The sequence below is a fragment of the Cebus imitator genome, unplaced genomic scaffold (genome assembly GCF_001604975.1).
Source record: "Cebus imitator isolate Cc_AM_T3 unplaced genomic scaffold, Cebus_imitator-1.0 Scaffold61, whole genome shotgun sequence".
Classification (NCBI taxonomy): Eukaryota; Metazoa; Chordata; class Mammalia; order Primates; family Cebidae; genus Cebus; species Cebus imitator.
Window position 1 is genome coordinate 11,294,281 of NW_016107376.1, and position 13,480 is coordinate 11,307,760.

At 34.3% G+C, this 13,480-nt stretch overlaps 1 non-coding gene across 1 annotated transcript; it reads left to right on the plus strand.

Moving 5' to 3' along the window:
- Positions 1 to 11,693: 11,693 nt before the first annotated feature.
- Positions 11,694 to 11,834, plus strand: LOC119471432. The gene has a single exon (XR_005200485.1). It is a non-coding gene; the product is annotated as a U4 spliceosomal RNA (small nuclear RNA).
- The last annotated feature ends 1,646 nt before the right edge of the window (positions 11,835 to 13,480 follow it).

The window sequence follows — 13,480 nt, forward strand, 5'->3', positions numbered from 1 at the left end:
CCGTAAGCTTATCTTCCATAATGGTGCCATTCATACAGTGGGGAAAGGACCATCTCTTCAAAAAATGATGTTGGAAAAAGTGAATTTTCACATGCCAAAAAAAATAAGAAAGAAATTTGGGTCTTTGTCTTACATTATACATGAAATGAACTCAGATTTGATTAAAAACTTAAACACAGACCTGAATCTGTAAAACTCCTAGAAGAAAGCATAAGTGGAAAGCCTCATAATATTGTTTTTGGCCATATATATATATATATATATGTAAATATATATATATATATGTAAAATATATATATATATATTTTAATATAACACCAAAGCAAAGGAAATAAAAGCAAAAATTTTTAAAATGCGATTATATTAAACTGAAAAGCTTCTGAACAGTAAAGGAACAATCAAGAGAATAAAAAAAATCGATCTACAAAATAAAATATTTGCAAACTACATATCTGATAAAGGATTAATATCCAAAGTATACAAGGAATCACTACAACTCAATAGCAAAAAAGACAAATAATCTAATTTTAAAATAGGCAAAGGACTTGATTACACATTCCTCCAAAGAAGATGCAGACATGGCCAACAGATATATGAAAAGATGCTGAACACCACTAATTATCAGGAAAATGCATATTAAAATCACTGTGAGCTATTTCCTCAAAACTATTAGTATTATCATTGCTACGAATTGAATGTTCATGCCTCTCTGAACTTCTTGTGTTGAAGCCAAAATATGCAATGTGAAGGTATTTGGAAGTTGAATCTTTGAGAGATAGATTTAGATGAGGTCACATAAGTGAAAACCCCATGATGTGATTCGTGCCTCTTAAGGAGAAACCAGAGAGTGTTCTTGCTATCCTCTCTCTCTCTCACTTTCTCTCTCTCTCTTTCTCTGTGAGGACAGAGCAAGAAGCCTTCCCTATGAAAACCAAGAAGGGGACCCTCACCAGGAACAGAATTGTCTTGCTTCTTGATCTTTGACTTCCCAGTCTTCAAAACTGTGAGGGAAAAAAGACTTTGTTGGGGGGAGACCAAGATGGCCAAAAACGAGCTTCTTCGGAGTGCAGCTCCCACTGAGTGAGACACAGAACTAGAGCAATATCCATGTCTCTGAGCATGGTACCAGGTTTGTTCCAAAGGGACTGGTTGAACAGCAGGATTAACCGAAAAAAAGGCAGCAAAAGCAGCCCAAAGGGGGCAAGCTAAGGCAAGACGGGGCACTGCCCCACCTGGAAAGTATATCTGGCACTGAGGATGCGGGGGAGGGGGCATCACCTCCTTGGTATTCCAAATCAGATACAGTGCTACACTCTAAGACTTCAGCAGCACACAGCCCAGGAAAATGCTGCCTGACTGAGAATTGCCCCAAGTTACAGACCCAGGTGACAGCCCAGGCCAGGAGCCCCAGTGAGACCTGTGCCTTATCAGCACAGACCATGGTGGAGACTTGGTCTAACATCAAAAAAGCTTGAGAGAAGGAACCGCCCATCCCACAGAAGGGAGAATTGAAAACGGGGAGGGGGATATGCTCAGACAGGCCCCACCCCCACAAGATCAAGCAAACTCTCCTGGGAGAATTTCGCAGTTAGCACATCAGGAGGAGCTCCATAGTGGAGCAGTGGGTTTGGCAGAGGGAAGGAAGCCCGCCATTAGGAAGGCGGGACTAATGCCACCAGCATAAGTGGAAAACAAGTGAAAAATAAACAGCAGCCTGGCTGAGACCGAGGCAGGCCAGCAGCACCTCCACAGGCAGACAATGGACAGACTGTCTCAACTGGCACACTGACACCTGTGTTAAAAAAAAAAAGAAAAAAAAAGAAAACCTCAAACAAGAGAAATAACCCCAACCTTAACAGAAAGGACGTCCACTCAGAGATCTCATCCAAAATCACCAACTTCAAAGATCAAAGATAGATAAAGAAGATGGGAAGAAACCAGCATAAAAAGGACAAAAATGTCAAGGTCCAGAATGCCTCTCCTTCCCAGAAAGATCAAAATGACTCACCAGCAAGGCAACAAAAAAAGGTCAGAAAAGGATTTTGATGAGCTGACAGAAGCAGGCTTAAGAAGATGGGTAATAATAAACTTCTCGGAGCTAAAAGAACATGTTCTAACCCAAAGCAAAAAAACTAACAACCTTGAACAAAGATTAGATAAAGTGCTAACTAGAATAACCAGCCTAGAGAAGAACATGAGTGACTTGATGGAACTGAAAAACATAGCATGAGGACTTCGTGAAGCATACACAAGTTTTAATAGCCGAATGGATCAAGCAGAAGAAAGTATATCAGAGATTGAAGATCAACTCAATGAAATAAAAAGAGAAGGCAAGAAAAGAGAAAAAAGAGTGAAAAGAAATGAACAAAGCTTCCAAGAAATCTGGGATTATATGAAAAGACCTAATCTATGCTTGATCAGTGTACCCAAAAAGGATGGGGAAAATCAATCCAAGCCAGAAAACACTCTTCAGGATATTATCCGGGAGAACTTCCCCAACCTAGCAAAGCAGGCCAACATTCAAATACAGTAAATGCAAAGAACCCCACAGAGATACTCCTTAAGCAGAGCAAACCCAAGGCACATAATCATCAGATACACCAGGGTTGAAATGAAGGAAAAAATGCTAAGGGCAGCCAGAGAGAAAAGTCAGGTCACTCACAAAAGAAAGACCATCAGACTCACAGTGGATCTCTCAGCAGAAATCCTACAAGCCAGAAGAGAGTGGGGGGCAATATTCAACATCCTTAAAGAAAATAACTTTCAATGCAGAATCTCATATCCAGCCAAACTAAGCTTCATAAGTGAAGGAGAAATAAAATACTATATGGACAAGCAATTATTGAGAGATTTCATTGCAACCAGACCTGCCTTACAAGAGCTCCTGAAGGAAGCACTAACCAGAAAAATACCATCCAGTACCAGCCACTGCAAAAGTGAACCAAATGGTAAACACCGAAGACACAAAGAAACCTGCGTCAATCAACTGGCAAAACAAACAACCAGTAACAAAATGGCAGGATCAAATACACACATAACAATATTAATGTTAAATATAAATGGCCTAAATGCACCATTCAAAAAACAAAGACTGGTGAACTGGATAAGAAGTCAAGACCCATCAGTGTGCTGTCTTCAGGAGACCCGTCTCACACGCAAAGACACACATAGACTTAAAATAAAGGGTTGGAAAAAGATCTACCAAGCAAATGGAGAGAAAAAAAAAAAAAAAAAAAAAAAAAAGCAGGGGGTGCAATTCTAGTCTCTGATAAAATGCACTTTAAACCAACAAAGATCAAAAGAGGCAAAAAAAGGCATTACATAATGGTAAAAGGATCAATACAGCAAGAAGAACTAACTATCCAAAATATGTATGCACCCAATACAGGAGCACCCAAATACATAAAGCAAGTTCTTAATAACCTACAAAGAGATTTAGACTCCTGCACAATAATAGTGGGAGATGTTAACACTCCCCTGTCAATATTAGATCAATGAGACAGAAAATCAATGAGGATATCCAAGACTTGAACTGGAACAAGCAGACCTAATAGACATCTACAGAACTCTCCACCCCAAAGCCACAGAATATACATTCTTCTCAGCACCACATCACACTTATTCTAAAATTGACCACATAATTGAAAGTAAATCACTCCTTAGCAAATGCAAGAGAATGGAAATCATAACAAACAATCTCTCAGACCACAGTGCAATCAAATTAGATCTCAGGATTAAGAAACTCACTCAAAATCGGACAATCTCATGGAAACTGAACAACTGGCTCCTGAGTGTCGACTGGATAAATGATGAAATGAAGGCAGAAATAAAAATGTGCTTCAAAACCAATGAGAACAAGGACACAATGTACCAGAATCTCTGGGACACATTCAAAGCAGTGTCTAGAGGGAAATTTATAGCAATAAATGTCCATATGTGAAGGGAGGAAGATCTAAAATCCACAACCTATGGTCAAAATTGAAAGAGCTAGAGGAGCAAGATCAAAAAACTCAAAAGCTAGCGGAAGATAAGAAATAGATAGGGGCTGAACTGGAGGATATAGAGACACAAAAAACCCTTCAAAAAATCAATAAATTCAGGAGCTGGTTTTTGGAAACATCAACAAAATAGACCAGTAGACAGATTAATAAAAAAGAAAAGAGCGAAGAATCAAATAGATGCAATAAAAATGATTAAGGGGATATCACCACCGATCCCACAGAAATACAAACTACCATCAGAGATTGCTACAAACAACTCTATGCACATAAACCAGTAAACCTGGAAGAAATGGATAAATTCCTGGGCACTTGCACCCTCCCAAGACTAAACCAGGAAGAAGGTGAAACCCTGAATAGACCAATTACAAGGGCTGAAGTTGAGGCAGCAATTAATAGCCTACCACCACAAAAAGTCCAGGTCCAGATGGGTTCACAGCTGAATTATACCAGAGGTAGAAAGAGGAGCTGGTACCATTCCCTCTGAAACTATTCCAAAAAATACAAGAAGAGGGAATCCTTTCCAAATCATTTTATGAGACCAACATCATTCTGATACCAAAACCTGGCAGAGACTCAACAAAAAAAGAAAACTTCAGGCCATTCTCCATGATGAACATAGATGCAAAAATCTTCAATAAAATACTGGCAAACCGATTGCAACAGCACATCAAAAAGCTTATCAATCACGATCAAGTAGGCTTCATCCCAGGGATGCAAGGCTGGTTCAACATATGCAAGTCCATAAACGTAATCCACCGCATAAATAGAACCAAAGAAAAAAACTACATGATTATCTCAATAGATGCAGAGAAGGGCTTCAACAAAATTCAACAGCTCTTTATGCTAAAAACTCTCAATAAACTACGTATCTATTGGATGTATCACAAAATAATAAAAGCTATTTAGGACAAACCCACTGCCAATGTCATACTGAGTGGGGAAAAACTGGAGGCATTCCCTTTGAAATCCAGCATTAGACAAGGTTGCCCTTTCTGGCCACTCTTATTCAATATAGTATTGGAATTTTTAGCTAGAGAAATCAGGCAAGAAAAAGAAATAAAGGGTATTCAATTAGGAAAGGAGAAGTCTAATTGTCTGTATTTGCAGACAACATAATTGTATATTTAGAAGATCCCATTGTCTCAGCCCGAGCTCTCCTTAAGCTGATAAGCAAGTACAGCAGCCTCAGGATACAAAATCAATGTGCAGAAATCACAAACATTCCTATAAAATAACAGACAGCCAATCAAGAGTGAACTCCAATTTACAATTGCTACAAGGAGAATAAAATACTTAGGAATACAACTAACAAAGGAGGTAAAGGACCTCTTCAAGGAGAACTATGAACCACTGCTCAAGGACATAAGAGAAGACACAAAGAGGTGGAAAAACATTCCATGCTCATGGTTAGGAATAATCAGTATCTTTCAAATGGCCATACTGCCCAAAGTAATTTATAGATTTAATGCTATCCCCATCAAACTACCAATGACCTTCTTCACAGAACTGGAAAAAAACTACTTTAAACTTCATATGGAACCAAAAATGTGCCTGCATAGCCAAGACAATCCTAAGTAAAAAGAACAAAGCCAGCAGCATCACACTGCCAGACTTCAAGCTATACTACAAGGCAACAGTAAACAAAACAGCATGGTACTGATATCAAAACAGAGACATAGAACAATGGAACTGAACAGAGGCTTCAGGAGCAACACCAAACATCTACAACCATCTAATCTTTGACAGACCTGACAAAAACAGGCAATGGGGAAAGGATCCCCTATTTAATAAATGGTGTTGGGAAAATTGGCTAGCAATGTGTAGAAAGCAGAAACTGGACCCATTCTTGACACCTTACACTAAAGTTAACTCCAGATGGATTAAGGGCTTAAATAAAAGACCTAACACCATAATAACCCTAGAAGAAAACCTAGGCAAAACCATCGAGGACATAGGCATAGGTAAGACTTCATGACTAAAACACTAAAAGCAATGGCAACAAAAGCCAAAATAGACATATGTGATCTAATTAAAGTCCAGAGCTTCTGTACAGCAAAAGAAACAATGTTACCCAACAAGTACACATCTCAGAGCAATGAATACATACTCATCCAAAAACCTGTGCACAAATGTTTGCAGTAACTTATTACTCAATAAGTTACTCAATAGCCAAAGCATTGAAACAACTTATGTGTCATGTCCTTCCATAGACAAATGGATAAACAAATTGTGGTACATAAATACTTTAAAATACTACTCAGCAATAAAAAGGAGCAAACTATTGAAACATGTAAAGATTTGACTGACTCTCCAGAGAATATGCTGAGGAAAAAACAACCATTAAAAAAGTACATAGTGTAGGATTTAATTTATGTAATATTACTGCCATAATAAAACTATAGAAAACCAGTAAGAGCTAAATATGTTCCGTAGGGAATACATTAATAGCTCTGAAGGATTAATGAGGAAACTGGGTAGGAGAGAAGTGAGCATGGCTATAAAAGGGCTACATAAGGAATTCTTATAGAGATGGAAATATGGCACATCCTTATTTTATCAATGTCAATATTCTGACTGTGATGTTGTATTACACTTTTGCAAGATGCTAGCATTATAGGAAATTATGTAAATGGTCATTGGATCTCTTTGCATTATTGCTTAAAGCTAAATGTGAATCTATGTTATCCAAAAGTAAAAATTTAAACAATGTAACTCTAGCATAACATATAAGATTTTGTATCATAAATGTGATGACATAATTGCAAATATCTCTCACTATTGTTTAAATAAATTAATTAAAGCATCCAAATGCTTATATAGGATAGCAATTCAGAAAGTAACTGCTAATAAATATACTAACATAAAATGATAATAATGAGCAAAAAAGAGTCATAAACATAAAATAATAGATATGTGTTATTCTGAAAATTCTTCCATTAGGAGAAAAGAGATGTTTGCAGTAAAATAGAAAATGTCTAGTTAATTAATATTATAACAAAATTGAACTATAATATTTAGATCCATAATCTCCTTTGAAAAATAGAAAAATTATCAAACCTTTTTGGAATTGATGTTTCATATGTAGAACTCTGAATATTCCTGAAAATTAATTTCTATTTAAGTAAAGTAAAAACTGAAGGTAGAGAAGGCCAATGATGTTAATATTAAGCACATTGCTGTCTACCATGATGAAACTGAAAATGTATAATATTGTTCAATTTCATATCAGCATTTTTCAGTGCATGCAATATACTCAGGAGCTTACTATTCTAATAATAGATTACTGCAATGTGCTGGGCTATTGAAAAACATGCTATTATAATGAGTTCAAATCAGATTCATCTGAGCCATAAAAATATAATGATAATAATATAATGATAATGATGATAAAGTGACTTGCACTAGGTCACTGTAGTGAGTCAATAGTAAATGTAGTTGAAAACTTAGGTGTTCAGACTATCCACTAAATCACGCTGCCTCTTCAATTTTAAACACTTAATAATAATGCATATTCATAAACCTGTAACAGCAAAAATTAAAAAGCAATACTTTCTGGCTGCCTAGAGAGGAACAAATGGTTTTCACTTCTGGTCATTTTCTTTCTTCAACTATAGTATTACCTAAGATATTAATCTCCTTTATTATTTCTGGAAACTTTTGGCTTTAAGTGACTGCCTGTTGCCAGCTATATCTTTTGCTGTGCTTAGAGGAACAGAGAAAATCCAATGGCATGGTCAAATGAGGCCATTGTACTAATTTGCAAACCGGCTGACTATAACAACAGAAATTTATTTTCTCACATTCTGGATACTGGAAGTCCAATATCAGTGGGTCAGCAGAATTGATTCTTTCTGAGGGCTGCAAGAAAAGGATCTGTTCCAGGCCTCTTTTCCTGGCGTGTAGACAGCTGTCTTTTTCTCCTTGTGTTCTCATATCATCTTCCTTCTTTTGATGTCTGTGTACAAATTACCTCTTTTAAGAAGAACACCAGTCCTATTAGATTGAGGCCCACCCAAGAGACCTCATTTTAATTAATTGCCTGTGTGAATATTCTGTCTCCAAATATGGTCACCTTATGAGGTTCGAGGGGTTAGTACTTCAACATGTAAATTTTTGAGGGTGCACAATTCAGCCCATAAGAGACAATGCTTCAAATTTTGTTTTATTCAAGATATGGGAGTAATAAGAAGAAACTGAATAAAGAAATTTGGAACTATTCCTTAAAGCACCTTCAAATATTAGATATACATATCTAACTTTACAAAGGTAAGAAATTAGGGATGTCTTTAATTTTGATAATGATTTAGCTATGTTATAGAATTATAAATGAACATCAATAAAATATTAGAATTATTCTCCATATAATACAAATCAATAATGGGAATATGTAATTTTAATAAGAATGGCTAGGTAAAAATTAACAACATTATGACAATTCTTTCACTTAAAATATAATTAAGAGCTACTGTTGCCTCTACAGAATTGCAAAAGACAACAAATAGCCATGAATGTTTTAGATGTATCTCTTTTTGGGAGATGACTGTTTGGGTTAAATGTCATTTGAGTTAAATGCTTCCATTGTTTAAGATTACTTTAAGAATTATCAACATCAAAAGGGTATCTGTGATACCATATGTCAATAATGCTTAATTACAACAAGTATCAAAATGTTTTAAAATAACAATTTATTCACTCTTCATTATGATTTTCTAGTGTCTTACCAGAAGGGCATGACACTCTTTTATAACATAGCACCATTCTGCTTCCTTTTAAAAATGAATGGCTTATAAATTCTTATTATTTACATTGATTACATTGAGAGATTATTAGAATTAAGGGATTGCTTATAAAAGCAATTTGGATGAGATACCTGTTGATTTGTCTGTTGTTGCCAGTAATGTAGATAGCTATTTCTGCAAGGAGTTTGTATTGGAGCATATTTATTAGAAGAGTGAAAGAGCTCCAAGGTGGAAAAGAAAAAAATAGTTTTTTAAAAAAAAGACTTAAAAAAGTTCCACACCAAGGTGGAATAGAGAAAGATGGAGAGAGAGAGAGAGAGAGACGGCGGGGTGGGGGGTGGGGAGAGAGAGATATCTTACGGAAACCAAAATAAGCAGTTTCCAAGATGATTAAACTTTTCTTTCAGCATTGCACACATAGTATTGCAAAATGTATGTACTTTATATACAAGATTCTTTAAAGGTCAGAAAATCAATCAGCTGTATTTTACTTGTCATGCCTGCTGAGTTTAACCAATATAATATAATGGATACTATTCTGTATTTTAGTTTTGTCCCACCCTGATTGATTCTCTATAAACTCATTATAAAGGTCACTATATTGTAGGTCAAAGAACTGTTTTGTAAGATGGAGAAAAAAGAAGGGGAGTGTAAGAATAAGCACATACAACCTGTGGAGGTATACATTTATTCAACCTGCATTTTAAAAATTTAGTAGAAGTAGTTCCCAAGAGCCTTGTAAAATATTTATGTGTCATAGAATTTTATAATATAGAGAAAACTTTCCTCCATCAACATTTTTTGTAGCCTGAGGACTGAAACAGTCCTTTACAGGTTGAGTACTTGGACCATAAAAATACAGTAAGCTGAGCAAGTGAATAGAGAGAATTGTGATATAATGTGCCTATGCCTATTGTAACCAACTTCTAATGTCATACTATATTAGACAATCTGAAGAAGCAAAATAGCTCTTGTAATATACAATATAAAAGGACAAGAGCTAGTCGCTGCTTATTGTCAATGTTTATACAGATATAAAACGGACAACATACATCATATACTATAGTATTTCTTTTAGAATACACAGGAAATACATGAATGCAGTTTATGCACTAATTTAGAGAATCCCACCTTGACATGTATTATGGTTTCTTGTCCTCCTTGAGGGCATAGATCCTAAATATGTATGTGTGTGTATATATATATATAAATATATATATACACACACACACACACATATCCTTATTTACCACTAGACTGCATTTCTGAATAAATATAATGTTTATATTTATGAGAAAATGATATTTTGTAGTGATTATAAATATAATCACTAATATTTATTATAAATAAATATAATTATATATTTATAATCAGTTAATATAAATATATGGTGATTATATTAGAGTAGCTATATTATATTGGTAACGAAACTTCAACTGAAAGCTCATTTCATCTCACAATTAGTTTGAATTTCATTGGCACTTTAATACTTTGATGTGCTTATAATTATTAACACAGTTGTTATTTCTGTTTCCTAGTGGAAAAGATTCTGTGTCTTACTACAAGCCCATAACTCCTTGCATGCAATAATGAAATACAAAAAGAAAAATAAATTCAAAAAGAATTTTTGCAACTCTGTAGGCAGAGAAACTGACCTGAGTTGACAGGAGACAACTTACAGATTAGTTTGAAACTCCAGCCATTTCACTAAGAGAAGTATGTTGGCTGCCACAGATCATGCTGGGTCTATTTTATGGTAGATAAACTTAACATGGAGAACAAAGCAAAATAAAATGGAATTCTAAAATATATTTAGCCCGAAAGGATTGGGATAAAAGACCATCCATCTTTTTTCCATAGAAAGATGAGAACAGCAAGGCTGGTAAAATTTGAGTTGCTCAAAATCCTGTTATTCGCCTCAATTTAATAAAGTAGTTATTGACATTTACATTTATTCATTGTGAGAGAATTATAACCAAGGATTTAAGTAATGTTTCAAATATCACACACCTAAATATTGTGTGTAGTGGCAATAACATTTCTTTATGACAGTCAGCTCACATTCTTAGTAGTGTGCTATCTTGCCTTTTAGTGATTTTATTTCTTGGATTTCTATTTGTTTCTTGTTGGATATTTGTATAAATTATTATGCAGACCCCACGTAATTGATATACAAATACTATTTCTGTTGTGGTTAAAATAGATTTTTACATCAGCTAAAGTAAATTTGCTAATCAGTTATCCACATTGGGTTCTGTAAATCAATATGTGCATCTTTAATATTGTATTTAACATTCCTCACTATCACCCTATCATACTTTTCTATCATACCCTTATATCTCCTCAGGTATTTCTCTTTACACCATTTCAGCCATATATGAATTCCTGTTCTTCCTAGAATTTTATTAACTGACTGTGCCACCTGATATTCTTTAAATTTGTCTTTTTGCTCAAATATGATCTCAACAGAAGACTGTATATTCTCTGCAAAATAGCTTTCCTCCCATTAAAACACTTTATCCTCTCACTTTATTCTATTCAATGATAGTAATTCCTACCTTAAATTATATTGTCATGTCATTTATTTACTGGCTGATTATCATTTTCTTCCACCTAGAATGTCACCCTGTTGAAAGACTTACTTCCATGAACTGCCTTATGTCCACCTATCATATACTAAAAGCATGATCTAGTAATAGTTGGCATTAAATAATGAATAATCTATTCTGTCACCAGGATAAGGGATTTTTCATCAAAAACTTGCCTACTGCAATTAACCTTCTAAGATATGTATTTGCATTTCTTTGTGTGGACCTCCCTGTAGCCCGTTTTCTCCTCTATGGCCACATTAATAATTTTATTATAAAGTTGATTGTTTTTCATCCAATATTCCATCCATACCAAGAGCTGAAGCACTTCCGTGACTTTTTGTTGAGTCCTTAAGATGTTTCAGAGCTTTGTGCAGTGGCAGTATCATAGCCAATGAGGTTTATCTGAGGCCTGATTATTGCTACATGAAAACTTTTCCCAGTACCCCGCCATGACGACTTGAAATATAGTGGGCATTGGCAATTTTTGATGGTCTTTACAGAGACTTAAAAAAAAAATGAAATAAAAAAAAATGTTTCAGAAGGCTCTACACTGACCTATTCCTGCCTAATTCTTCAACTTATTTACTTTCATCTGCTTATACTCTTTAATTTTTTTGTTCCAACCTCAGTAATCTTTCAGATTTTGTTATACTGTTTTCCATGCTTTCTCCATATAGGCCTCTGTCAAAGAGAATTCCTTACTCTAGAAAAACTCTTTTCTTCTTACTATACACCCCTTCCTCTTAGATAACTCTCTGCTTCAAATATAAATTTTTAAATCAGTTTCTTTAAGGCACATTTATTTTATTCCCTAGAAAATGTCATCTTTCTCAATATGCCTCCAGAGCATAAAAAGCTCCTCTTTGTGCAGTTATCACAGTTGTAGTTTTGCATGTGTGTGTGTGTACATATATGTGTGATTATTTGACAAATGACTGTCTCACCTATTAATTAGTAAACCTCATCACAATAGATGCTAAGTTTTCCCTTTAGCATAATTTCTTTAACTGTGTATAATAATTTTATGATAATTTTATAATTTTCCTTCACTGTTTCATAACATAATGCCCAACACATATAGAAACTTAAATAATATTTTTAGAGTGAAGGAATGATGTGTTAAATGAACAAATAATATCCTGTTCTGTAGGCATCCATTTTGCTACAAATAAAAAAACTGGTATGCTAATATATTGATTCTAACTTCTCATTTATGTATAAAAATCACAAATAGAAAAATGCACATGAAACACTAACTTTCTGCACAACACTTTTTCTTTTTTCTGTTATATATTTTTCAATTCCTTCAATTTTTTTACTGAGTTTACAGATATACTTTATTGAAATAACATTTATCTAATGATTGGAGACACCTTGTGATTCTTTGGGTGGGTAGTCTTACTATTAACATAGAGTGTCTAACAATATAGCTTCAACATAAATTATAAACACAGGTAAGTATTTTAGGGAGCAGAAAAGCATAAACTTTATAAATTCTAATTGATATCATTGATATTTCAGTGTATATAATAATAGAATGATGTGCTCCAATAAAATACAAAGAGAAAGACTAATTAGCTTATCTCTTCAATGGACAAATCAGACAAATGACTTGTCAAAGGCAAAGAAATAGTAGGATAAAAAGTATAAAGCCAATAATATATCAGAAGGTAGAACATATGTATGATTGAACTTTTTCACCTACACACATATATATATACAAGCAACAATTTTAAGGAACAATTCAGTACTGAAAATATAAAATCAACAAAATAAACCATACACATAAACATGTATGCATATATATGGAATTAAAGTATGTATACGTAATTTCTATTGTTGAAATATTTGTTTTAGCAATATTTATTTATATCCTGAGTTTCATGGCTTAGGAGATATTTGGAGAATTCATCAGGAATGTACCACATTTCATGAAAAGAGACTGCCAAAATCACTTGTCAATCAATCCTATAAATTTTATTTATTTTTATTTTTTACAGACAGTGTATTAAATTATTTAGTTTTTTTGGTCAATACTCATTCAATAATTATTATTTATAGGATTTCCTGCTTTTTAAGCAACAAATGGGAAATACAAGGAAATAAAATAGGAACTACAGCAAAATGAACCAAATAATATGTATGTCCC